Below are 25303 nucleotides of genomic sequence, written 5' to 3' on the forward strand. Positions count from 1 at the left end.
AATGTATGTAGTGAAAGTACATGGTTTATTACTGTGCAATATAAGCAATGGTGTCTGGTTACTGAATCTGTATGTGACTGGGCTGACCGGCCGCTGGGCGATGCACTGATCATACCTTTGTTGTACTATGACGGGGATTAAGGTGGTATCGTGGAATGTGAGAGGGCTCAATGATAAAGTTAAGAGGTCTCTTGTGCTCCGACAGCTCAAACACTATGCCGCTGATATTGTCTGTCTTATGGAAACACACTTGGTAGGTAGTAAGATTCTCTCACTGAAGAGACCCTGGGTGTGTTGGGCATACCACTCTATGCACACGTCCGCCTCACACGGGGTTTCAGTCCTTATTAAGCGGACCGTCCCTTTTGTAATGGAATCTATACAAACAGATCCTTGGGGGAGATATGTGTTTTTGAAATGTAGGTTATTTTATGTTCCTGTCCTCCTGCTAGCAGTCTATGTGCCCCCTCCATACTCTCCCGATGTACTTAAGAGGGTTGCTGGGTTCATGGCCTTATCCCCCGGGGTGTCTGTTATTTGCTTGGGGGACTTCAATAATGTGCTAGACGTGGTAATGGATAGGCTCTCCATGTCTCCGTCTGCTGCAGGTCCTGGGGGGTCTGGGTTTGCAAATGTGGTGTCGGGGTTGGGCCTGGTCGATCCGTGGAGACTGAGACACCCTTCTCTTAAACAATACTCGTGTTTCTCACACTCCCATTCTTCGTTCTCTAGGATTGACCTGGCCCTCCTCTCGAGTGACATGGTTCCCCCGTTGGTAACATTAGATATGAGACTAGAGGTATATCAGACCACTCCCCCTTGACCTTTAATTTAGACTTTAATTGCGATAGAGGCCAAGCTGTGTGGAAATTTAACCCATTCTGGTTCGTTCACATGGGAGACGGATCTGAAATGGTAGCCGCATGGCGGGAGTACTTCGAGCTGAATAGTACCGACCAGTCTATCTCTAACTTATGGGACACCTTTAAGGCCTTTATACGGGGGAGTTTGATTAAACGGGTGTCTGAGTTAAAATCCTTCTATAGGAGAAGGGAGGCTGAGTTGGAGGCCCGGAGTGCCGCTGCAGAACTACAATATTTGCAGGATTCTTTGATCAGTTCCAAGTCAGCCTGGTTGTCGGCTCAGAGGGAATGGAGAGACTACCTAATGGAAAAGACTCAGCATAGACTCCTTTTCTCATCCCATACCTTTTACGCTACGGGGACGGGGGACAGGCCGGGGACATACCTGGCCTCTCTGGCTCGGGGAGACAGACCTACTAGTGTGGTGGTAGAGATTGTGAGTGCTGAAGGTGTTCACCTGACCCAGACTCCACTGATGACGGCTGAATTTGTATCCTTCTATAGTCGCTTATATGAATCTAAATTGGACTGTACCTCATCACAATTAAATGATTATTTGGGCGGTGTCTGCTTCCCCACCTTGTCCGGGGAGGCTTGTGACCTTTTGGAGGCGCCTATTTCCCCTGATGAAGTTAGAGCAGCGATTGAGGCCTCTCCTAGTGGTAAAGCCCCGAGCTTGGATGGAATACCCTCCGAGGTCTATAAGCATAACTTGGATTTTTTTGTCCCCCGCTTACTTGAGTTATATGGCCAGATTTTTACACAGGAGTCTCTTCCCCCGTCTATGGCCTCCGCCATAGACGGAGGCAGTGATTGTGGTTCTCCCTAAACCTGACAAGGATCCTAAGAAAGTGGAGTCTTACCGTCCTATATCCCTCCTACCCACTGACATTAAAATTTTGGCTAAGAGATTGGCTGGTAGATTAAATACAGTTATTTCCCACATTATACACCCAGATCAGACGGGATTTATGCCTAATAAATCGACCTCCATTAATCTTAGACGTCTGTTTACCCACCTACAAATCCCCCGGGCGGACCCTTCCTCCTCCATTGTCGTTTCGTTAGATGCCGCTAAGGCTTTTGACTCGGTGGAGTGGGAATATTTATGGGAAGTTATGCGTAGATTTGGTATCGGCCCGAAATTTATTAAATATGTTCGACTGATGTACTCCTCTCCCTCGGCAAGGGTGGCGGTCAATGGTTTCGTATCTCACTCCTTTCCCTTATCTAGAGGCACGCGACAGGGTTGCCCCTTGTCCCCTACTCTGTTTGCTATGGCCATTGAACCCCTGGCATGTCTTCTGAGAACAGATGCGGGTATTTATGGACTTAAAGTGGGTGCTCGGGAAGACAGAGTGGCCCTATATGCTGATGACATCCTGATGTTTGTGGATCGCTATGCTGAGTCTATACCTAGGATCTTGGAAATTATTGATGGGTTCGGGCGATACTCTGGTTTACTGATAAACTGGGAGAAATCCTCTATTATCCCACTTAAGGGCGAAGTCCCTGCCTCCCCGTTGGTGGTTCTTCCATTGAAGTGGGTGGAATCATTCAAATATTTGGGTATTTGGGTGTCTAATAACTCTCAAAAATTCTCTTCTCTTAATATCACTCCCCAAATAGTGTATCTCTGCGGCCGGGTGCAGACGTGGGGTAAGTTGCCCTTAACAGTCAGGGGGAGGGTTAATATGGTTAAAATGTTCTTCCAGTCCAAGCTTCTCTATGTCCTGCAGCAATCACCTGTCTATATTCCACAGAAGATTTTTAAACAAATAGACGGGTTGCTTTCCTCCCTGGTGTGGGCCAGTAAACGAGCACGCTTAAAACTAGATACCATGACCAGAACACGTGAAATGGAGGGTCTGGCCCTCCCCAATTTCCGTTTCTACTACTACGCGGCGCAACTGATACATGTCTGGGAATGGGTTAATGATCTCGGTCCCCTTCTGGTGTGGAAAATGGTGCACTCGGTGATGCGTGGCCATGGCGTTGACCCTAACAACCCTTTGGATAACATATATGGGTTACCGGAACTGTGTCATCTTCAGGTCCGAGAGGTTTGGGGAAGATGGGGAGTATCATCTTTGGGCCATGTATATAGTGATGGGATTCTTAACTCTTTCCAACAACTTCAACACGCACACAACATTCCATCAAGGTTCTTTTTTCAATTCCTACGGTTGAGACATGCACTGGCAGCCCAGTTCCCAAATGGCCCTCCAGTCTTAGCTGACTCCCCGGTTAAAACAATGTTGCAAACGCTAGACTCGGGACACTTAGTCTCTAGGATATATGGTCGTATCCTGCAAATGCACCACGGTGACCCTCTCACGGCTCTTCGGGTTGGTAGATGGGAATCAGATGTGGGTACGCTATCGGATGATGCATGGAATACTGCTATAGGAGCCCATTGGATCTCTACTTCCTCTGTTAGATACCAGCAAATACAACTATACATTCTACACAGGGTGTATATGACCCCGGTGAGATTAGCACATATCGGGGGTGCTCACAACTCGCAATGCCCTAGATGTGGAGTCGTGGATGCAGATTTCTGGCATTTACTGTGGTTGTGTCCTGGCGTGTCTGTGTTTTGGACGGCGGTTATACAGATCTTATGTGACACAGGTATTCCCTCCTTCGTATGTACTCCTGCGCTTTGTACACTGCTGATTGTGGACGAGGAAGCCTTAGACCCACCTAGTAGGCGATATGTTATTAACCTATGCGCTTTAACTAGGGTCTGTATTTGCCGGCTATGGCTGGCCAGTGAGGCCCCGACATCTAGGGCATGGATATCCCTGGTCAACAAAACAATTGCGCATGAAAAATTTGTGTTTCTGGCTAGGAAGGTGGAGAGGAAATGGTCCACAATATGGGGTAGATGGATGGACTCTAAATATTACAAAGTGAGATATAGCTAAACCCGTATTCTTCCTTGTGTGTCAGTATGGGATGTTGTGCGAGGGGGGCACCCCCGCGGCCGGTCTTGTCTTGCCTTGCTATGATATATGTAACATAATGTGACAATTCTGCTATGCTTATGAGTTTAAGGGAACTGTTATGCTTCGGATGTGTTGAACTAAGACACCGTTGCTATGTGACTATATGTTATATGAGTAATAATGTTTACTAAATGTATTATAGACTGCATACATGTACTGCTGTCTCCACACATGTTGGGTGTGGATAATGTTTGTGTGTTGTATGTGTGAAATGTTAAAGCAAAATTGAAAACCTCAATAAAAAATCTTGAATATAAAAAAAAAATGTTATCATAATGCTGATGCCATTGACCTGTGTGTGGCTGGCCGTGATGCTGATGCAAAGGAGATCAAAGCTGGTGGTGAAGAAAACCTGCAGAGTTCCAGCTTAGATGTGGAGAGGTGGCTCTCTAGGAGAAGGTAGATCTGATGGCGGGTAATAAAGTGCCAGATGTGGCAGCTTCTAGGTACACATTGTGGATCTTGTGGTGGCTGTGGTCTCTCAGGTTCTGGTCTAGGATTGGCTATCAACCATTGATGATCAGGAATCATTGATGGTCTATACCTGATGATAACTAGTTTTACCATCAAAGGAAGAGAGCCAGGTAGTTACCCATGTCTGGTCAGCTCACTGTTGGACAATAGGGAGTAAACAAAAAGGGACAATGGTACCTTATATGACTTATCCTTGAGTGTCCACTGTGGTGGTAGTAAACAATAGAAAACTAGGTCTAACATGAATGCATTGCTCCAAAGGGTAACAGATAACGTAACACAATTGCATATAATTAACAATAATAAGGTTGATTTAAACACAATATTGGGTGAGCAGTAATGGACATGTTATGGAGAATGAGGAAACAGATGAATCTATAGGGATATGGGGATAAAAAGTACATATCTGACATGAGAAATGAGGCATAGCTATATTGTCACAGACCTCTCATTTCCTCACAGTAGCCATGGGTTCAGATGTTATTTCCCATCATTTACAGACTTCTCCCGCTGCACCGAGATGCTAGGCTGTCAGCCAGTAGCCCTGCACCGCTCCGGCTCTTACATATAGTGTGCTGTTCCTGCTGACGATCATAATTCTTATCATATAGAACTAAAGAATACTTCGATATAGTGGGCAATATAAACTGCCAGACATTTGTGGTTTATGTAATCTCCTGCATTTGCGGTTGCCAATATGTCGGTAGAACAATACGCTCTCTAGGTTTTTAGAACATAGAAGATTCATTCTTAAAAAGTCAACTAAACACCGTGTACCTAGACATGTTTGCTCACTCCATGGAGGTGATTGTGGGGTTCTGTCCATACAGGGAGTTGAACATATAAAACAGACATTCCGAGGTGGGGATAGATATAACCTCCTCTGTAAGAGGGAAGCATACTGGATTTGTATGATAGATACTTTGTTCCCTCTAGGTCTCAACGAAAACATTGAGCTGAATAATATATGAATCAATATCTGTATGTTATTCTATTTTATCCTATAGCTTCCTTATTTTTCTTCTTTCCTCCCCCTCTTTTTCCATTGCTGTTTTCTTATCCTTCTGTTAAGAAACTTAGTCTATATATACATATATATTCTTTGAGATATCTACGGAGTATATTATACACATGGTACTTTGTATCTATCTCTGGATTATTCTTTGTCTAGTGTGATATGAGCAACAATAGACTTATATATATATATATATATATATATATATATATATTCACCAATTTACACTGAATATGACGATGCACATGGCTTACTCAGATGGTCTCTGTCACAATGACTGATGATTCAGAAAAGATTTTTCTGTTTAATTATTATCTGTATACATTAGGAACATCTATTTGAATATTTTCTCTCCTACTATTTTGAATACAGTGGTTTGGTCCGATATGCTTTGGGTGGGTTATAAATAGTTTATACAGCTGTAGGTATTTCCTCCACCTTAATCTTGCCACAACCTGTGATTTATTTGTTGCCTCTTCTCAATATACGTACCTAATAGATTAAACCTATAATATAAATGTATTCTCCAATAACAACCATTGGGGTGCCCTTCAACTGTTCTAAATGGCTGTAAACATTAAAACATATGAACAATTCTATATAAAGTAATTGAGTCTAGGTTGGATTTGAACCGATGACCTCTCTCACTGTTGCTCAGTCACTTACTCACTGAGCTATTTTAGCTGTCTAGTTATTATGAGCTCTTTTGAAATACTTGTTTCTTGGAGCTTTCTAATTAAATTAATGGTTATACTCAGAGATTCCTTTTTATATTGAATATATGTTTTCAGAAAGTGGTGGGAATAACTTGAAACACGAAACCCCTTCAAAGGAATAGAGAGGATGATAAATATTCAAACTATATATAAAAAATAATCTCTATAAATCTCTATAAAGCAAGACGTATTTAATGTCAAAGTAATAAAGCAACATATTAGGTATCTGTATGTCCATTAGAAATTCTATCTGTATATACATATATATGGGGATTAGTGTGTTCTTTGTTTTCCCACCACTATTTACTATAAGTACTAATTTTATTGTTTAAGCTTGATATTACAGGTTGAGTATCCCATATCCAAATATTCCGAAATACAGACTTTTTTGAGTGAGAGTGAGATAGTGAAAGCTTAGTTTTTTGATGTCTCAATGTACACAAACTTTGTTTAATACACAAAGTTATTATAATTATTGTATTAAATGACCTGTAGGCTGTTTGTATAAGGTGTATATGAAACATAAATGAATTGTGTGAATGTAGACACACTTTGTTTAATAAAGTTATTAAAAATATTGGCTACAATTACCTTCAGGCTGTGTGTATAAGGTGTATATGTGACATAAATGCATTCTGTGCTTAGATTTAGGTCCCATCGCCATGATATCTTATTATGGTATGCAATTATTCCAAAATACGGAAAAATCCGATATCCAAAATACTTCTGGTCCCAAGCATTTTGGATATGGGATACTCAACCTGTATCTGTATAGTTCCTTTTTCTTTTTAACAAAAGAGCCCCTGTATTAATTACATCATGTGGATCAACTCTATACAAATTAAGCAACACCGAGCATTCACTCAGGTGTGCATATCACCACTCAAAAGCCAATTGGATACAAATGGTTTAAATACCCATTTACTTCTTCATTGGGTATTCATATCTCCTGAGGAAACCGCCGTTTGCCTGTGGCGGAGAAACGCATTGAGGGTTGTAGCTACTGCCGGTCCATTGAAGGAGATTCATCCACTTCGTTTAACCCTGCTATAAACAAATTCATTGATCCTCACTGCTGTCACACGGGACGGAACGCTACTGCCCTCTGCTGTGCCGGGGCCCCCTGTCTGCAGACTGATCATCGGAGCTCGCGGCATCTCCCTCTGGTCCATCTGTGAAGGATACCTGCAGCCGTTTGTAGCTCACACTGCACTTTGCTATTGACGGGAACCAGCGGAGATTACCAACATTGGGTGAGAACACTGACCTATAAGTGAGGATATTGAACTACTTAAATTATCCACTTTCATACCGTGGGATCCCTCTGGTATATACATAAATTGGAGTCCTCCTACACTCTAATATGTTAATTAATGGACCGCAGTACTGCACATATCAGCTGATTCAGCTGCATTTAAATACAATCGATCTAATGTGAGTGATTACAGCTGAATCTGTGTACAGTTTATATACAATCAGAAATATTGTGGCTACATTTTATCTGGTTATTATTGGCATAACTGTTTTTATTGTGTTGAACTGTAATAAATATTAGAAATATTTTTATTTATATACCATCAGCGCTCTTTTATGTCTCTATTGAAACTTAAACAATCTATGGGCCTTAATGAAAGCATAAATTACTACCATACCCCACCGATAAAGCCTGATCTCGTCCGATCTTGGAAGCAAAACGGTGGTGGGCTGGGTCAGTATCTGTGAGGGTGACCCCCAGAGAATACCCGGTGTTGTAATTCGTGACCTCCTCGACTCTTAGCCAACAGAAGGATCACCACATTCTCCCTGAATCATTTCTTTTGCTTATTCTTCTGATCTGTGTACCGTTTCCCTTTATTCATTATAGATCCAAAATTGGTCAATACTAATCAGGATCTACATTTTTGACTATAATTCAGTTCAATGACCCTTGGAGGTCTTATTAATACAAGCTGAGCTTGTGCTGGTGGGATAGGATTAGGATGTAGAGCCAGAGTGTCTACATCCCTCCTGAAGTCTACTAATATAGACTAACCAGAACATTTCCAATTTTCTAAAAAATGTCTACATTTCCTTAAGTTTAATAATTGTGGTGGACTATATAAGTGTGGATTTTTTTTCTTAGAGTAATGAGTTAATAAAAGTTATGTTTTAATATCTTCATACTAACAAATATAAACAAGAGTGCACCCACACAAGAGTCTTCTGTAAATCCTTTTCTTCCCAGTTGTTTCTGACTCTGGGTGAACCACCAGACTTATCAATCAAAATACGAATCATTCGTACATATCATATGTTATTCTGGTACTCTATCATTATTGTTATCACTATTTTTTCTGTACCTTCAGAAAACTGGTGCGGAATCACGTCTACTTTGTGAGATACAATCTATATCGTCTGAGGCATCCAGTTGCCGCATAAGAGCTGCTATCTAATAATCAATATATTTGGTGCTCATTTAATACATGTAATATTGCATTAGCACTTGATTTAGCTAGGTAATTATATCTTGCATTTTGTCACCTCACTGACGTGACAGGCTCAGCTGTCAGTCATGCAGCCCCACTGCGCCCACTCTCTCCGTACTCATACATACATGCCTTTCTGGGAGTGTCTCATCCTGGTTGTCAGTCATGCAGCCCCACTGCTCCCAGTCTCTCCGTACTCATACATACATGTCTTTCTGGGAGTGTCTCGTCCTGGGTGTCAGTAATGCAGCCCCACTGCGCCCACTCTCTCCATACTCATACATACATGTCTTTCTGGGAGTGTCTCGTCCTGGGTGTCAGTGATGCAGCCCCACTGCGCCCACTCTCTCCGTACTCATACATACATGCCTTTCTGGGAGTGTCTCGTCCTGGTTGTCAGTGAGACAGAGTCTCTGGCACAGCTGTGTAATCATGATGTGAGTGTGTGTGCTGAGTAGTGAGTACTGCTAGCAGCAAGTCTCACAGCTTAACTGCAGTGTAGCAGTGGGGTGTGGGGGGAGAAGGGGGTTGCTACACCAATGAGTCAAGGAATGGAGTAGTTGGATGGGACTCACACAGCAGGTGGTGAAAAACTTAAAAAGGAGGAGTGGTTGGAAGGGGAAGCAACTGGTAGGTTCAGAGGGGATTAGTGAGGGTAAGGACTCTCAAGGGAAATTGGAGTGGGAGCCCACAGGTTCCAAACTGGGTAAAGAGCAGCTTTTAGGAAGGAAATTGGTGAGCCAGACCCTGTGGTTGACCCTTCTCTGCCTCATGTGGGGTGGATCCTTGGACTCTCCAGTTCCTCAGGAGGCTGTGGATTCTTCTTGCCCACTACCTAGTGGTTCTGTGGTCATCTCAGGCCATGAACCTCCCAGATGCCAGGCCTCCAGATAAACATGAAATGGTCATGGAGGTGGTCCTGGGCTCTGTACAGGAGGAGGTAGAAAAAGCAAAGGAAAGTTGTGTCCCTTCTGAAGGGGCAATGGTAGACATTGTGAATGGTGAAGAGAAGGTTTTGTGGGCGAAGAGGGAGTTATGCCATATATTCCAGAAGCATGGGTCCTCAGCCTATATGATGGCCCACAATTAATGTGGCCTCTGTCTTGACCGACCAAGCTTGATTTATGGGCTTTTTAATTTTTTTTTAAGCAGGATAAAGGCTGATTTTTTTATTTCTGCAGTAGACTAGAATAAGCCCAGACAGTCCCACTTCCATTATACCACCTGAATGTGACTGTCAGTGACCACCGTGCCATCACTTACCTGTATGCTTACACGAAACAGAATGATGGAACACTTACAAAGGTTTCTTCTGGTGTCCACTCCGAGATTAGACATTATGGCGTAATTACTCAGACGGGAATATAAAACAGATAAAAAAAATAAAAGCTTTAATGTAATAATTAGACGCAAACAAAAGCTTTTATTATGAAATCATACAGGGGAGTATCTGCACCATATAGATGTAACATACAACAAACCACCGCAGATGGAACCCGGGTGACTCTAATGCACATGGTAATGTACAGGGTATATATGGATAGGATCTTGTATCAGAAAACACTCAACACTCCTTATCAAGATGAGTGTCTGCAACAAGTTAGGCAAACTAGAAGTGAAAACACGTTCCAATGGCCGCCATATTGTCGTGCAGCAATACAGATTGTGGAAACTGGTATTAGACATTCACATTTACACAAAGAACAAGATACAAAATAAACAGCAGAAAAAAGACCTAAGCATTTGGGATGTATTATTTAGGAAGTAAATAGAGGTACATTAATGAAAAGTGTGAGTAGCAGTCACCAGTCTGCTTGTGAAGGTCTCTAGAGTGGTGGTCTTTTGGACTGTGCAAGGCAGTGAGTTCCATGGTCAGGACTGCAAAGCTAAAAGTTCAACCCATAAATGAATGACAGGAGATTCTTGGTACTGCTGGTAACAGTCCTTCATATGTAGAAGTAAGCAGGGCAGTAAGGACGCAGAAGCTGCTTCTAGTACCTTGGACCATGTAATGTTGTGCTGGGAAGGTCAGTTAGCCAATTATGAAATAGATTTTCCATCTTACAGGCAGCCAGTGAAGGGAGTAGAGAATGGGTGTTATGTGGCAGGAACGGGCGGGTTAGGTAACAGCTTGGCTGCTGCATTCTGTACTAGCTGCAAGCTCTGTAATTCTTTTGCTGGGTGACCCAGGTAGATGGCATTGCAGTAGTCTATGAACTTCTGAGGGAATGAAGTGCTTGATTCTGTCTATGGTCCACAGATGGAAGAATGTGGATTTGTATGTGGTGGATACCTGATGTCTGTGTCAGCCACATACCAGGACAACACAAAGATTCAGCACATGTTCAGTATTTTGCAATTCTGAACACCAAAGCATAAATCCAGATGGTTGGTAAAGCTGTAGTCTTGTCCTTTGTTGGGAAGCTTCTACTATGTTTCACAAAGACTGAGTCACAGCCAACTGGCATCATCCACCCCTGGCGCTCAGCTAGGATTGGTATTTGGTTCTCAGTACATGGAGCAAAAAGCAGGTAATCAGCATAGCAGTGGTAGACCAGGCCATGACGTCTGATTATATCACCCAGTGGTAGCATGTATATTTTATAAAGCATAAGAGATAGGATTCACCCTTGAGGAACATTGGACGACAGTGATAATTATACTCCAGAAGATGGAAATGGTTCCGTACTTGGGTAATGTCTAATATGTTCAACAAGAGCGGATTTATTTCTCTCACAGCATGAAAATGGCTTCTCACCTGTGTGACTTCTCTGATGTGTGACAAGATCTGATTTCCGTACAAAACATTTCCCACACTCAGAACAGGAAAATGGCTTCTCACCTGTGTGACTTCTCCGATGTAAAACAAGATCTGATTTCCGTACAAAACATTTCCCACACTCAGAACAGGAAAATGGCTTCTCACCTGTGTGACTTCTCTGATGTATAACAAGAGCTAATTTCTGTGTGAAACATTTCCTACACTCAAAACAGGAATATGGCTTCTCACCTGTGTGACTTCTCTGATGTGTGACAAGATCTGATTTCCGTACAAAACATTTCCCACACTCAGAACAGGAAAATGGCTTCTCACCTGTGTGACTTCTCTGATGTAAAACAAGATCTGATTTCCGTACAAAACATTTCCCACACTCAGAACAGGAAAATGGCTTCTCACCTGTGTGACTTCTCTGATGTAAAACAAGATCTGATTTCCGTACAAAACATTTCCCACACTCAGAACAGGAAAATGGCTTCTCACCTGTGTGACTTCTCTGATGTAAAACAAGATGTGATTTCTGTGCAAAACATTTCCCACACTCAGAACAGTAAAATGGCTTCTCACCTGTGTGACTTCTCTGATGTAAAACAAGATTTGATTTCCGTACAAAACATTTCCCACACTCAGAACAGGAAAATGGCTTCTCACCTGCGTGACTTCTCTGATGTAAAACAAGATTTAATTTCCGTACAAAACATTTCCCACACTCAGAACAGGAAAATGGCTTCTCACCTGTGTGACTTCTCTGATGTATAACAAGAGCTGATTTCTGTGTGAAACATTTCCTACACTCAAAACAGGAATATGGCTTCTCACCTGTGTGACTACTCTGATGTGTGACAAGATTTGATTTCTGTGCAAAACATTTCCCACACTCAGAACAGGAATATGGCTTCTCACCTGTGTGACTTCTCTGATGTAAAACAAGATGTGATTTCCGTGCAAAACATTTCTTACACGCAGAACAGGAATACGGCTTCTCACCTGTATGACTTCTCTGATGTGTAACAAGAGCTGATTTATGTGTGAAACATTTCCTACACTCAAAACAGGAATATGGCTTCTCACCTGTGTGACTTCTCTGATGTGTGACAAGATTTAATTTCAGTGCAAAACATTTCCCACACTCAGAACAGGAATATGGCTTCTCACCTGTGTGACTTCTCTGATGATTAACAAGATGTGATTTCCGTGGAAAACATTTCCCACACTCAGAACAGGAAAATGGCATCTCACCTGTGTGAGCATGCTGATGAATAACAAAATGTGAGCTATGTGCAAAACATTTCCCACACTCAGAACAGGAATATGGCTTCTCACCTGTGTGACTTCTCTGATGTATAACAAGAGCTGATTTCTGTGCAAAACATTTCATACACTCAGAACATGGAAATGGCCTCTCACCTGCCTTAGCTGGCTGATTGGTAATACGCTTTGTGTTCTGTGTAAAACATTTGGCATCTATAGAACAGGGAAACACTGTATTTACTGTCAGAGCTGTAACAGATGCACCAATATCAGAGTGATCAGGAGAACATTTCCCAGTATCAGAGGGATCAGCTGATAGAGCTGGATGTATAATTGGGGTAATGGGGTTAGCTCCTGGAGAATCCTGTCTACTGTCGTTATCGGTTATTTCAGAATCCAGGGATAACATTAGATGTCCTTCTGAGATGTTCCTGCTTGTGTGTCCATCTGCTGGAAATAAAATACATTAATATATAAAATGAATAGACAAGACCCAGGGTGTTACAGGACACAATATATAATTCTATAAACTGACATTTTTTCCTGAAATCATTGCTTTTATGTTTATTAAAAAACAAAAAAAGCTAGGATGCTTAGACTGGAGCTTGATCAACACTGAACGCTCATGTGGGATTACTAGATGTGACATGGACGCTCATGTGGGAGTAACTTAGGTGACAAATGCAAAATCATGCACTTGGGTCTCAAAAATCCAAAGGCTAAATATAGTAGTAATGGCACTATACTGGAAACTACTGAGGAGGAAAGGGATCTAGGAGTCACTATTTCAGATGACTTATAGGCAGGTAAGCAATGTAACAAAGCAATGAGGAAGGCTAGTCAGATGCTTGGCTGCATTGGGAGAGGAATCAGCAGCAGAAAGAAAGAAGTAATAATGCCACTGTATAGGTCATTGGTATGGCCTCATCTAGAATACAGTGTTCAATTCTGGAGGCCATATCTTCAAAAGGATATTAATACATTAGAAACTGTACAAAGGAGGGCAACTAAAATGGTGCATGGCCTACATTACAAAACATACCCAGAAAGACTAAGAAATCTCAATATGTATAGTTTGGAGCAGAGAAGGGAAAGGGGGAACATGATAGAAACTTTCAAATATATCAAGGGTTTTAACAAAGTCCATTCTCCAAATGAAGAGAAGCAATAGAACACGGGGACATGCACTGATACGGGAGTGGGGGGGTGGGGTTCAGGGGGAAATTTGCGGAAAAATTACTTCATAGAAAGGGTAGTGGACAAGTGGAATAGCCTCCCATCGGAGGTGGTAAAGGCTAAAACATTAGAGCAAATTAAACACGCATGGGATAGACATAAGGATATCCTTACAAAGAAATAAGGATCAAATAAGGTTAGAGATAAAAAGAATGTAAAAAAAAAAAGGGGGGGGCAGACTAGATGGGCCAAGTGGTTCTTATCCGCCGTCAAATTCTATGTTTCTATGACATGGACGCTCATGTGGGATTACTAGAGGTTACATGGACGCTCATGTGGGATTACTAGAGGTGACACGGGCGCTCATGTGGGATTACTAGAGGTGACACGGACGCTCATGTGGGATTACTAGAGGTGACATGGACGCTCATGTGGGATTACTAGAGGTGACATGGACGCTCATGTGGGATTACTAGAGGTGACATGGACGCTCGTAGGTTTACTAGAGGTGACATGGGCGCTCATGTGGGATTACTAGAGGTGACATGGACGCTCATGTGGGATTACTAGAGGTGACATGGACGCTCATGTGGGATTACTAGAGGTGACATGGACGCTCATGTGGGATTTCTAGAGGTGACACGGACGCTCATGTGGGATTACTAGAGGTTACATGGACACTCATGTGGGATTACTAGAGGTGACATGGGCGCTCATATGGGATTACTAGAGGTGACATGAACGCTCATGTGGGATTACTATAGGTGACATGGGTTTTGCAATAATAAAACAGCAAAGAAGAGAAAGTGCTGTCCTGCTTGCGCAATAATAATAGGATTTTAATATACCTACCGGTAAATCCTTATTTCGTAGTCCGTAGAGGATGTTGGGGATGCATCAAAGACCATGGGGTATAGATAGGTCCTGTGGAGCCTTGGGTACTATAAAATTTGAATAGTGTGGGTTGGCTGCTCCCTCTATGCCACTCCTCCAGACCTCATTTTAGGAACTGTGCCTGAGGAGATGGACAACCTCGAGAGAGGATACTACAAAACTGTGTGGTGAGATTTCACCAAATCACACTGAATTTATAATATGCAACCACATGTAACTCAATGAAAACATGTCAGTATACATGACCAAAGAGTGGCAACAAATGCTGCCATTACTGAACAAGTAACAACCGTGCAGGAAAACATCAGCACTGGGCGGGCGCCCAACATCCTCTATGGACTACGAGAAAAGGATTTACCGGTAGGTATATTAAAATCCTATTTTCTCTTATGTCCTAGAGGATGTTGGGGATGCATCAAAGACCATGGAGCCTATACCAAAGCTCCCACTAGGGGAGGGAAAGTGCTGATGTACCCTGCAAACTAATTGACCCAACTGGAGGTCATCAGAGGCCAAAGTATCAAACTTGTAGAACTTAGCAAATGCGTTTGATCCTGCTCACGTAGCTGCTCAGGAAATTTGAAGTGCGGAGACACCTCGGGCAGATGTCCAGGAAGAGCCCACTATACGAGTAGAGTGATGCTTTACCGATTTAGGTTCCGGCAAACCTGCCGCAGAAAACATGCTGAATAGTACATTCGATCCAGCGAGAAAGAGTCTGCTTAGAAGCAGCACACCCAATTTTAATCGGTATCATGAAGTACAAAAAATGCTTCCGACTTTATAAGAGGAGCAGTCCTCGTCACGTATACCTTCAAAGCCCGGACCACGTCCAAGGACTTACTGAAGTAGAAATGTCAGTAGCCACTGACACCACAACACGTTGGTTGATATGAGAAACCGACACAACCCTTGGAAGGAATTGTTGACGCATCCTTAGCGCAACTCAAAGCTCATGAAAAAACAAAGAGGGCTCTTGTGGGATAAGGCCCCACATTCCAACACCCGCCTTGCGGATGCCAATGCTAACAAAGTGATCAGTTTTCATGTAAGAAACTGAAATTCTGCCTCTCATAAAGGTTCAATGAATCTGAATGCAGGACTTGTAACATAACAGCAACATCCTATGGCTCCGTAGGAGGCACACAAAAAAAAAAAAGAGGCTGTATCTGCAGAACCCCTTTCAAGAACGTCTGCACCGCAGGAAACGCAGCCAATGGTTTCCGGAAGAAAAAACAAACAAGGCCGAAAACTGGACCTTGAGCAAGCCTAATCATAGGCCCACAACCACACGGGACTGTGGAAAGAGAAGGAAAAGACCTACGTGGAACCCCACTAAAGGAAGTTTCTTGGACGTACACCAAGACATCTTTTCTCCAATAACCATGTCACGATCCAGGTAATTCCTTATTAGTATTTGCCTTCCAAATGCCTCCCGAGACTGTCCCTGTGGCCGCTGTGCGCGTCTGGGCGCATGTGATTCTGCTACTGCGGCCTTTATCGCCATTGTTACACATTTCCTATAGTAGTTTATTCCCCTTCTGTGTGTGTTCATGGGCGCAGCCATGTTGGACTTCAGTCACATGACATTGTTTCTCCTATCCACGGTGCTGACAAGTGCTGGAGCCTAATTGCCCACCAATCCCTGCTAACCTGTGGGTTTAAATAGCCTGTCCCAGCATTGAAGGATGTCAGTGCTTCAATTGTCTTCGGTGATTCCAGTGTGCAGTTCTCCTATGGACTTTCTCTGCAGTACAGCCTGACTTCCTGGTGATTACACTCTGCAGTGTAACCCGACACTCCAGTGATTAACCCTCTACAGCCTACCCTGATTCACCTGTGTCTGAACTCCGGCTTTCCAGCAGCCATTCTCCAGCTTCTTCTACAGCTCTCCAGCGATCCCCAGCATCACATCATGCTTCACCTGTGCTTCTAAGTACAATAGTGCATTTCTATCTGCAAACCCCAGCTTCACTCAAAGATTACCAACGATCCCCAGCATCACTTTATGCTTCACCTGTGCTTCTAAGTACAATAGTGCATTTCTATCTGCAAACCCCAGCTTCACTCAAAGATTACCAACGAACCCCAGCATCACTTTATGCTTCACCTGTGCTTCTAAGTACAATAGTGCATACCACTTATACTTCAGATTACTGGTCACAACCAGTAATGTTTCAGAGACTCTCTTGTTACTGTTTTGTTTGGTTGCACATTATCTGACTTTTCGTTTAATAAAAGCATTTTAAGATATTCCTGTTGTCGTGGTCACGCCTTCGGGCATTTGGTATACAGCTTCTACGTATGTCCAGGAGTCCCACAGCTCCTCCTAAATTCAAGTACCCGTCAGCCTCTACAACTGAGGCTCCCAGTCACGGTCACCAGCCCTCAGTTGTGACAGTAAGCACTGACCTAATGGATCTGGCCGGAGACCAGGCCCAAGCGTTTAACCTGATGCAACAACTTGCAGCACGCTTAGAACTTCTGGAGGCTGCACAGGGTCAAGTTATTTGCTGTCTCCAGGACCTTTCCACCCGGCTGGATGGAATCCAAGTAACCCTTCATGGTTCAGGGGCGGCCAGTGTTGTGACTCTCAGTCAACTGTTGGTTCAGTTACAAGACCTTCTCTCTAGCATCGTTCCAGTAATTTCAAAGTGTCTCTGTGATACTCCTATTATCTCTGCTCCCATCTCCATGAAAGCCTTCCCACAGTTTGCTGAGAACAAGGATGCTACAGCTGCCAATCTCTCTATGTCCAAGTCGTTTCCCCTTGCTCCAAGAAAAGAAAGATAAGTTCCGGAGTAAGCCACGGTCTAGACTTTCTGAAGAGGAACGCAAGCGTCGCATGCAGTTTCAACTCTGCTTCTACTGTGGGGGTTCTGATCACTTTATTAAAGACTGTTCTCTCCGTAAGCCAAGGAAGTGGGATAGATCTCCACATCACAGCATTCATAGTTACAAACCTTCCTATGTGGAATCTTCAGCTCCTTCTGATCCGGTCAAGAAAAATATAAAAGTTGATCAAAGAAAAACCCCTATTCTACAATTGGGGTCCTGTGTCCAGGAGCCCCATTTCCAATTCCGGGAAACAAAAAGAGATTTAATGAGACTTTCTTCACCAAAGGGAAATCCAATTCCGCAGCCCAAGACGGGGCGTCTGTTTCTAGCGGCATATGTGTCTTCTCAAAAAGGAGTTTCTGATCTGTCAACTCCAGGAGGGGTGCAGGAGAAAACAACCCTGAGAGAGGTGTCTGATTCGTCAACCCCAGGAGGGGTCACCGAAATTTCAGCCCCAAGGGAAGTATCCAGAGCAGAGTTCCCAGATGGAAATTTTTGTGCTACAGATACAGTTATGAACTCCTGTTTGCCGTTTTCAGAGAGCACCACCCTGTTGGCATCCAGCATGGACCAGGTCCTGGATGGTCTAACTGAACACTTGGATACCACTCATTCCGTTTCCAACCGGATTCTGACTCCTTCGGTTCCAGCTGATTCCAGTAAGCCTCTTTGGTTCCAGCCGATTCCAGTAAGCTTCCACCGGTTCCAGCCGGGTCAAGCTTTTCCGGACCCAATCCTGTCCCATCCGTCTGTCCGGATCAACCTCCTTCGGTTCCAGACGATTCCAGCACCTTCCAATCTAATCAAGTCCTATCCGTCAGTCCAAAGACTGTCCAGGAGTCCCACAGCTCCTCCTAAATTCAAGTACCCGTCAGCCGCTACAACTGAGGCTCCCAGTCACGGTCACCAGCCCTCAGTTGTGACAAACCATGGTAAAGTCTTGACGTGACTCCATCCTCTGCCTGAATAGCATAGGGATGACTTTGCTCGGAATACCATTCCGAGCTAATATCAGCCGCACAACTTCCATATCATCAAACTGATATGCGGTAAGTGTTTATTAAGAACTGGCCCCTTCAGACGCAGGTCCTTTTGACGATGCGGGAGCCTTCGAACCTTAGGAAGTAACCTGAGAGCCTGAAAACAAGCTCTCCTTGGCCATCCCAGGGCAATGAGGGACGCCAGATTTTATGTTCCATTAAGTGTAACTGGAGAGAACACCTCCACTGACTAAACGCCCCTGGAACCAACAGAGGGCTGACTGCCACTGAATGTGGGTTTGTTCTGGAACCCAGTGTTCAAAACTTTATTTTGAGATAAAACATTTGTTCCACCCTACAGAGGAACGTACCAAATGTTTTAGTTTTTTGACGTAAACTATGTCAGTCCGACCTTCGTTACAGAATGCTTGTGCGAAGAAGTCAGACAAGTCGTGGAAGTTCTCCCCTTGCGCGAATGTCTGTCAAACTTTCTCCTGAGAGAGGAGGATCCAGGTACGACTTCTGAACCTGCGTTCCTCGAGTAGATGGAACCATTTTACCCCTTTTCAGGGAATTAAATCTAGGTGGAAGCTCAACGGCGTACTCACTGTTACATCCCAAGATGAGCTTTGAACACTTGTCCTAGAGATTTCGCTAGAAGAACTTGTTCTGGAATCATTAAATTACGCCACAGCAGTGCTGTGAGATATTACGGGATTAGGGAAGATGTGAACATCTGGACAAGGACCCTCTGCAACAACGAGAAGCCTAAGAACCTCCAGAACTGATATAACAGTGCCGCATTGCCAACCATATGTAGGTATGAAGCAGAGGTCAAGTGGGAAGCGGGCCTAGCCCCGCCAGTCGTAGAGACTGCCTTTCCAAATGGAAAATAAGAATTTACTCACCAGTAATTCTATTTCTCGTAGTCCGTAGTGGATGCTGGGGACTCCGTAAGGACCATGGGGAATAGACGGCTCCGTAGGAGACTGGGCACATCTAAAGAAAGATTTAGGACTATCTGGTGTGCACTGGCTCCTCCCCCTATGACCCTCCTCCAAGCCTCAGTTAGGACACTGTGCCCGGAAGAGCGAACACAATAAGGAAGGATTTTGAATCCCGGGTAAGACTCATACCAGCCACACCAATCACACCATATAACTCGTGATAGGAACCCCGGTTAACAGTATGATAACAACGGAGCCTCTGAACAGATGGCTCACAATAACAACCCGATTTGAGTAAAAGTAACTATTTACAAGTACTGCAGACAATCCGCACTTGGGATGGGCGCCCAGCATCCACTACGGACTACGAGAAATAGAATTACCGGTGAGTAAAATCTTATTTTCTCTGACGTCCTAAGTGGATGCTGGGGACTCCGTAAGGACCATGGGGATTATACCAAAGCTCCCAAACGGGCGGGAGAGTGCGGATGACTCTGCAGCACCGAATGAGAGAACTCCAGGTCCTCCTCAGCCAGGGTATCAAATTTGTAGAATTTTGCAAACGTGTTTACCCGTGACCAAGTAGCAGCTCGGCAAAGTTGTAAAGCCGAGACCCCTCGGGCAGCCGCCCAAGATGAGCCCACCTTCCTTGTGGAATGGGCTTTTACAGATTTAGGCTGCGGTAATCCCACAGCAGAATGCGCCAGCTGAATAGTGCTACAAATCCAGCGCGCGATAGTCTGCTTAGAAGCAGGAGCACCCAGCTTGTTGGGTGCATACAGGATAAACAGCGAGTCAGTTTTCCTGACTCCAGCCGTCCTGGAAACATACATTTTCAGGGCCCTGACTACATCCAGTACCTTGGAATCCTCCAAGTCCCTATTAGCCGCAGGCACCACAATAGGTTGGTTCAAGTGAAAAGCTGATACCACCTTCGGGAGAAACTGAGGACGAGTACTGAACTCTGCCCTATCCATATGAAAAATCAGATAAGGGCTTTTACAAGACAAAGCCGCCAACTCTGATACACGCCTGGCCGAAGCCAGGGCCAACAGCATGACCACTTTCCACGTGAGATATTTTAAATCCACAGTCTTAAGTGGCTCAAACCAATGTGATTTCAGGAACTCCAAAACCACATTGAGATCCCAAGGTGCCACCGGGGGCACAAAAGGAGGCTGAATATGCAGAACTCCTTTGACAAAAGTCTGAACTTCAGGCAGTGAAGCCAGTTCTTTCTGGAAGAAAATCGACAGAGCCGAAATCTGGAACTTAATGGACCCCAATTTGAGGCCCAACGTCACCCCTGCTTGCAGGAAATGCAGGAATCGACCCAGTTGAAATTCCTCCGTTGGGGCCTTTCTGGCCTCACACCAAGCAACATATTTCCGCCAAATGCGGTGATAATGTTTTGCAGTAACATCCTTCCTGGCCTTGATCAGGGTAGGGATGACTTCCTCCGGAATGCCTTTTTCCTTCAGGATCCGGTGTTCAACCGCCATGCCATCAAATGCAGCTGCGGTAAGTCTTGGAACAGGCAGGGCCCCTGCTGCAGCAGGTCCCGCCATAGCAGTAGAGGCCATGGGTCCTCTGAAAGCATCTCTTGAAGTTCCGGGTACCAAGCTCTTCTTGGCCAATCCGGAACCACGAGTATAGTTTTCACTCCTCGCCTTCGTGTTATTCTCAGTACCTTGGGAATGAGAGGCAGAGGAGGAAACACATAAACCGACTGGTACACCCACGGTGTTACTAGAGCGTCCACAGCGATCGCCTGAGGGTCCCTTGACCTGGCGCAATATCTTTTTTGCTTTTTGTTGAGGCGGGACGCCATCATGTCCACCTGTGGTCTTTCCCAACGGTTTACCAGCATTTGGAAGACTTCTGGATGAAGTCCCCATTCTCCCGGGTGGAGGTCGTGCCTGCTGAGGAAGTCTGCTTCCCAGTTGTACACTCCCGGAATGAACACTGCTGTCAGTGCTAACACGTGATTTTCCTCCCATCGGAGAATCCTTGAGGCTTCTGCCATTGCCCTCCTGCTTCTTATGCCGCCCTGTCTGTTTACATGGGCGACCGCCGTGATGTTGTCTGATTGGATCAGTACCGGCTGGTTCTGAAGCAGGGGTCTTGCTTGGCTTAGGGCATTGTAAATGGTTGACCACAGTCCTTGGAAATTTCTTCCCTGTGTGACTGCCCCCCAGCCCCGAAGGCTGGCATCCGTGGTCACCAGGACCCAGTCCTGTATTCCGAATCTGCGGCCCTCTAGTAGATGAGCCCTCTGTAGCCACCACAGCAGCGACACCCTGGTCCTTGCCGACAGGGTTATCCGCTGCTGCATCTGGAGATGGGACCCGGACCATTTGTCCAACAGGTCCCACTGGAAAATCCTTCCGTGGAACCTTCCGAATGGAATTGCTTCGTATGAAGCTACCATTTTTCCCAGGACTCGTGTGCATTGATGTACCGACACCTGTCCTGGCTTTAGGAGGTTTCTGACTAGAGATGACAACTCCTCTGCTTTTTCCACTGGAAGAAACACTTTTTTCTGGTCTGTGTCCAGAATCATTCCCAGAAACAGAAGAAGTGTCGTCGGGACCAGCTGTGACTTTGGAATATTGAGAATCCAGCCGTGCTGTTGTAGCACTTCCCGAGAAAGTGCTACCCCCACTACCAACTGTTCCCTGGACCTCGCCTTTATCAGGAGATCGTCCAAGTACGGGATAATTAAAACTCCCTTCTTGCGAAGGAGTATCATCATTTCGGCCATTACCTTGGTAAAGACCCTTGGTGCCGTAGATAACCCAAACGGCAGCGTCTGGAACTGATAGTGACAGTCCTGTACCACAAATCTGAGGTACTCCTGGTGAGGGTAAATGGGGACATGCAGGTACGCATCCTTGATGTCCAGGGAGACCCTGTAATCCCCCTCGTCCAGGCTCGCAATAACCGCCCTGAGCGATTCCATCTTGAACTTGAACCTTTTGATATAAGTGTTCAAGGATTTTAAATTTAAGATGGGTCTCACCGAACCGTCCGGTTTCGGTACCACAAACATTGTGGAATAGTAACCCTTTCCTTGTTGAAGGAGGGGTACCTTGACAATCAGTTGCTGTGAATACAGTTTTTGAATAGCCACCAACACTGCCTCCCTGGCAGAGGGAGTTGCCGGTAAGGCAGATTTTAGGAAACGGTGGGGGGGGGGGGGGGACACGTCTCGAATTCCAGCCTGTACCCCTGAGATACTACTTGAAGGACCCAGGGATCCACCTGTGAGAGAGCCCACTGTGCGCTGAAATTCCTGAGACGGGCCCCCACCGTACCCGGATCTGCCTGAGCAGCCCCAGCGTCATGCTGTGGACTTACCGGACGCAGGGGAGGACTTCTGCTCTTGGGAACTAGCTGTGTGCTGCAGCTTTTTCCCTCTACCTTTGCCTCTCGGCAGAAAGGATGAGCCTCTAGCCCTATTGCTTTTCTGGGGCCGAAAGGACTGTACCCGATAATACGGTGCTTTCTTTTGCTGTGGGGTAGACTGTGGCAAAAAAGTCGATTTCCCAGCAGTAGCTGTGGAAACGAGGTCTGAAAGACTATCCCCAAACAGTTCCACCCCCTTATAGGGCAAAACTTCCATGTGCCGTTTCGAGTCGGCATCGCCTGACCATTGCCGTGTCCATAACCCCCTTCTGGCGGCAATGGACATAGCGCTTATTTTTGATGCCAGCCGGCAAATATCCCTCTGTGCATCACGCATGTATAAAATGGCGTCTTTTATATGCTCTATCGTCAGCAAAATATTGTCCCTATCCATAGTATCAATATTATCCGACAGGGAATCTGACCACGCAGCAGCAGCACTGCACATCCATGCCGATGCAATAGCTGGTCTCAATATAATGCCCGTGTGTGTGTATATAGCTTTAAGGGTAGTTTCCTGCTTTCTATCAGCAGGTTCCTTTAGGGCGGCCGTATCCGGAGACGGTAGTGCCACCTTTTTTGATAAACGTGTCAGCGCTTTATCTACCCTAGGGGGTGTTTCCCAACGTGACCTATCCTCTGGCGGGAAAGGGTACGCTGCCAATAACCGTTTAGAAATGATCAATTTCTTATCTGGGGAAGTCCACGCTTCCTCACACACCTCATTTAATTCCTCAGATGCAGGAAAAACTACAGGTAGTTTTTTCTCACCAAACATAATACCCTTTTTTCTGTATTATCAGAAATGTGTAATACATTTTTCATTGCCTCAATCATGTAACGGGTGGACCTATTGGAGGGTACACTAGTCTCATCGTCATCGACACTGGAGTCGGTATCCGTGTCGACATTTGTGTCTGTCATCTGAGGTAGCGGGCGTTTTAAAGCCCCTGATGACATTTGAGACGCTGGAACAAGCACAAGCTGAGTAGCCGGCTGTCCTATGTCGTCAAACCTTTTATGTAAGGAGTTGACACTGTCACGTAATTCCTTCCATAAGTCCATCCACACAGGTGTCGACCCCACAGGGGGTGACATCACATTCACAGGCATTTGCTCCGCCTCCACATCATTTTCCTCATCATACATGTCGACACAGCAGTACCGACACACAGCACACACACAGGGAATGCTCTGACAGAGGACAGGACCCCACAAAGCCCTTTGGGGAGACAGAGGGAGAGTATGCCAGCACACACCAGAGCGCTATATATATCACAGGGATATCACCTATAAAGAGTGTTTTCCCTTATAGCTGCATATATATATTTATACTGCGCCTAAATTTGTGCCCCCCCTCTTTTTTTACCCTTTCCGTAGTGCAGGACTGCAGGGGAGAGCCAGGGAGCGATCCTTCCAGCGGAGCTGTGAGGGAAAATGGCACCGGTGTGCTGAGGGAGATGGCTCCGCCCTTTTTTCGGCTGGCTTTCTCCCGCTATTTTAAGAATTCTGGCAGGGGTTAATTAACACCTATATAGCCCCTGGGGTTATATATGGTGTCAGTTTGCAGGCCAAGGTGCTATTTATTGCTGCTCAGGGCGCCCCCCCCCCCCCCCCCCAGCGCCCTGCACCCATCAGTGACCGCAGTGTGTGGTGTGCATGAGGAGCAATGGTGCACAGCTGCAGTGCTGTGCGCTACCTTGGAGAAGACAGAAGTCTTCAGCCGCCGATTTTCCGGACTTTCTTGCTTCTGGCTCTGTAAGGGGGACGGTGGCGCGGCTCCGGACGACGAGGTCGGGTCCTGTGTGCGATCCCTCTGGAGCTAATGGTGTCCAGTAGCCTAAGAAGCCCAAGCTACCATCACTTAGGTAGGTTCGCTTCTTCTCCCCTTAGTCCCTCGGTGCAGTGAGCCTGTTGCCAGCAGGTCTCACTGTAAAATAAAAAACCTAAAACTATACTTTCTTTCTAGGAGCTCAGGAGAGCCCCTAGTGTGCATCCAGCTCAGCCGGGCACAGAAATCTAACTGAGGCTTGGAGGAGGGTCATAGGGGGAGGAGCCAGTGCACACCAGATAGTCCTAAATCTTTCTTTAGATGTGCCCAGTCTCCTGCGGAGCCGTCTATTCCCCATAGTCCTTACGGAGTCCCCAGCATCCACTAGGACGTCAGAGAAATCAGAGATTTAGTTTCCAAATTTCTTTCGATAATTCCACCAGGTGGGAGCCAGTTAAGTCATTGACTTGCGACCGTAGGTAATGCATACCCGTAGCGGATCCCTGTCTCCCACCTGAGTGGACTTCCAGGGGGAAGCGTCATGCGAAAATAGTAGGTGGAACAGATGTCGTATTCTGTTCCTGCCCCTCCTTTCCCGAAAAAAAGGCGGGGACCTCGGGACCTTACCGTTATCCCGCCCCTAGGGTCGAGAAAAGAGCATCCCTACCAATCGAACATTTATATACATATATAAAATTCTAACAGAGGTCCTGCA

General features: G+C 45.2%; 2 pseudogenes; one reads left to right on the forward strand and one right to left on the reverse strand.

The window, feature by feature from the left end:
• The window catches only part of LOC134984880 (zinc finger protein 850-like), a 213417-nt pseudogene that overhangs the window by 104514 nt on the left and 83600 nt on the right, over window positions 1-25303 (reverse strand).
• Window positions 7718-7836, forward strand: LOC134984901 (5S ribosomal RNA; annotated as a pseudogene).

This window comes from Pseudophryne corroboree (assembly GCF_028390025.1).
Source record: "Pseudophryne corroboree isolate aPseCor3 chromosome 3 unlocalized genomic scaffold, aPseCor3.hap2 SUPER_3_unloc_9, whole genome shotgun sequence".
Taxonomy (NCBI): Eukaryota; Metazoa; Chordata; class Amphibia; order Anura; family Myobatrachidae; genus Pseudophryne; species Pseudophryne corroboree.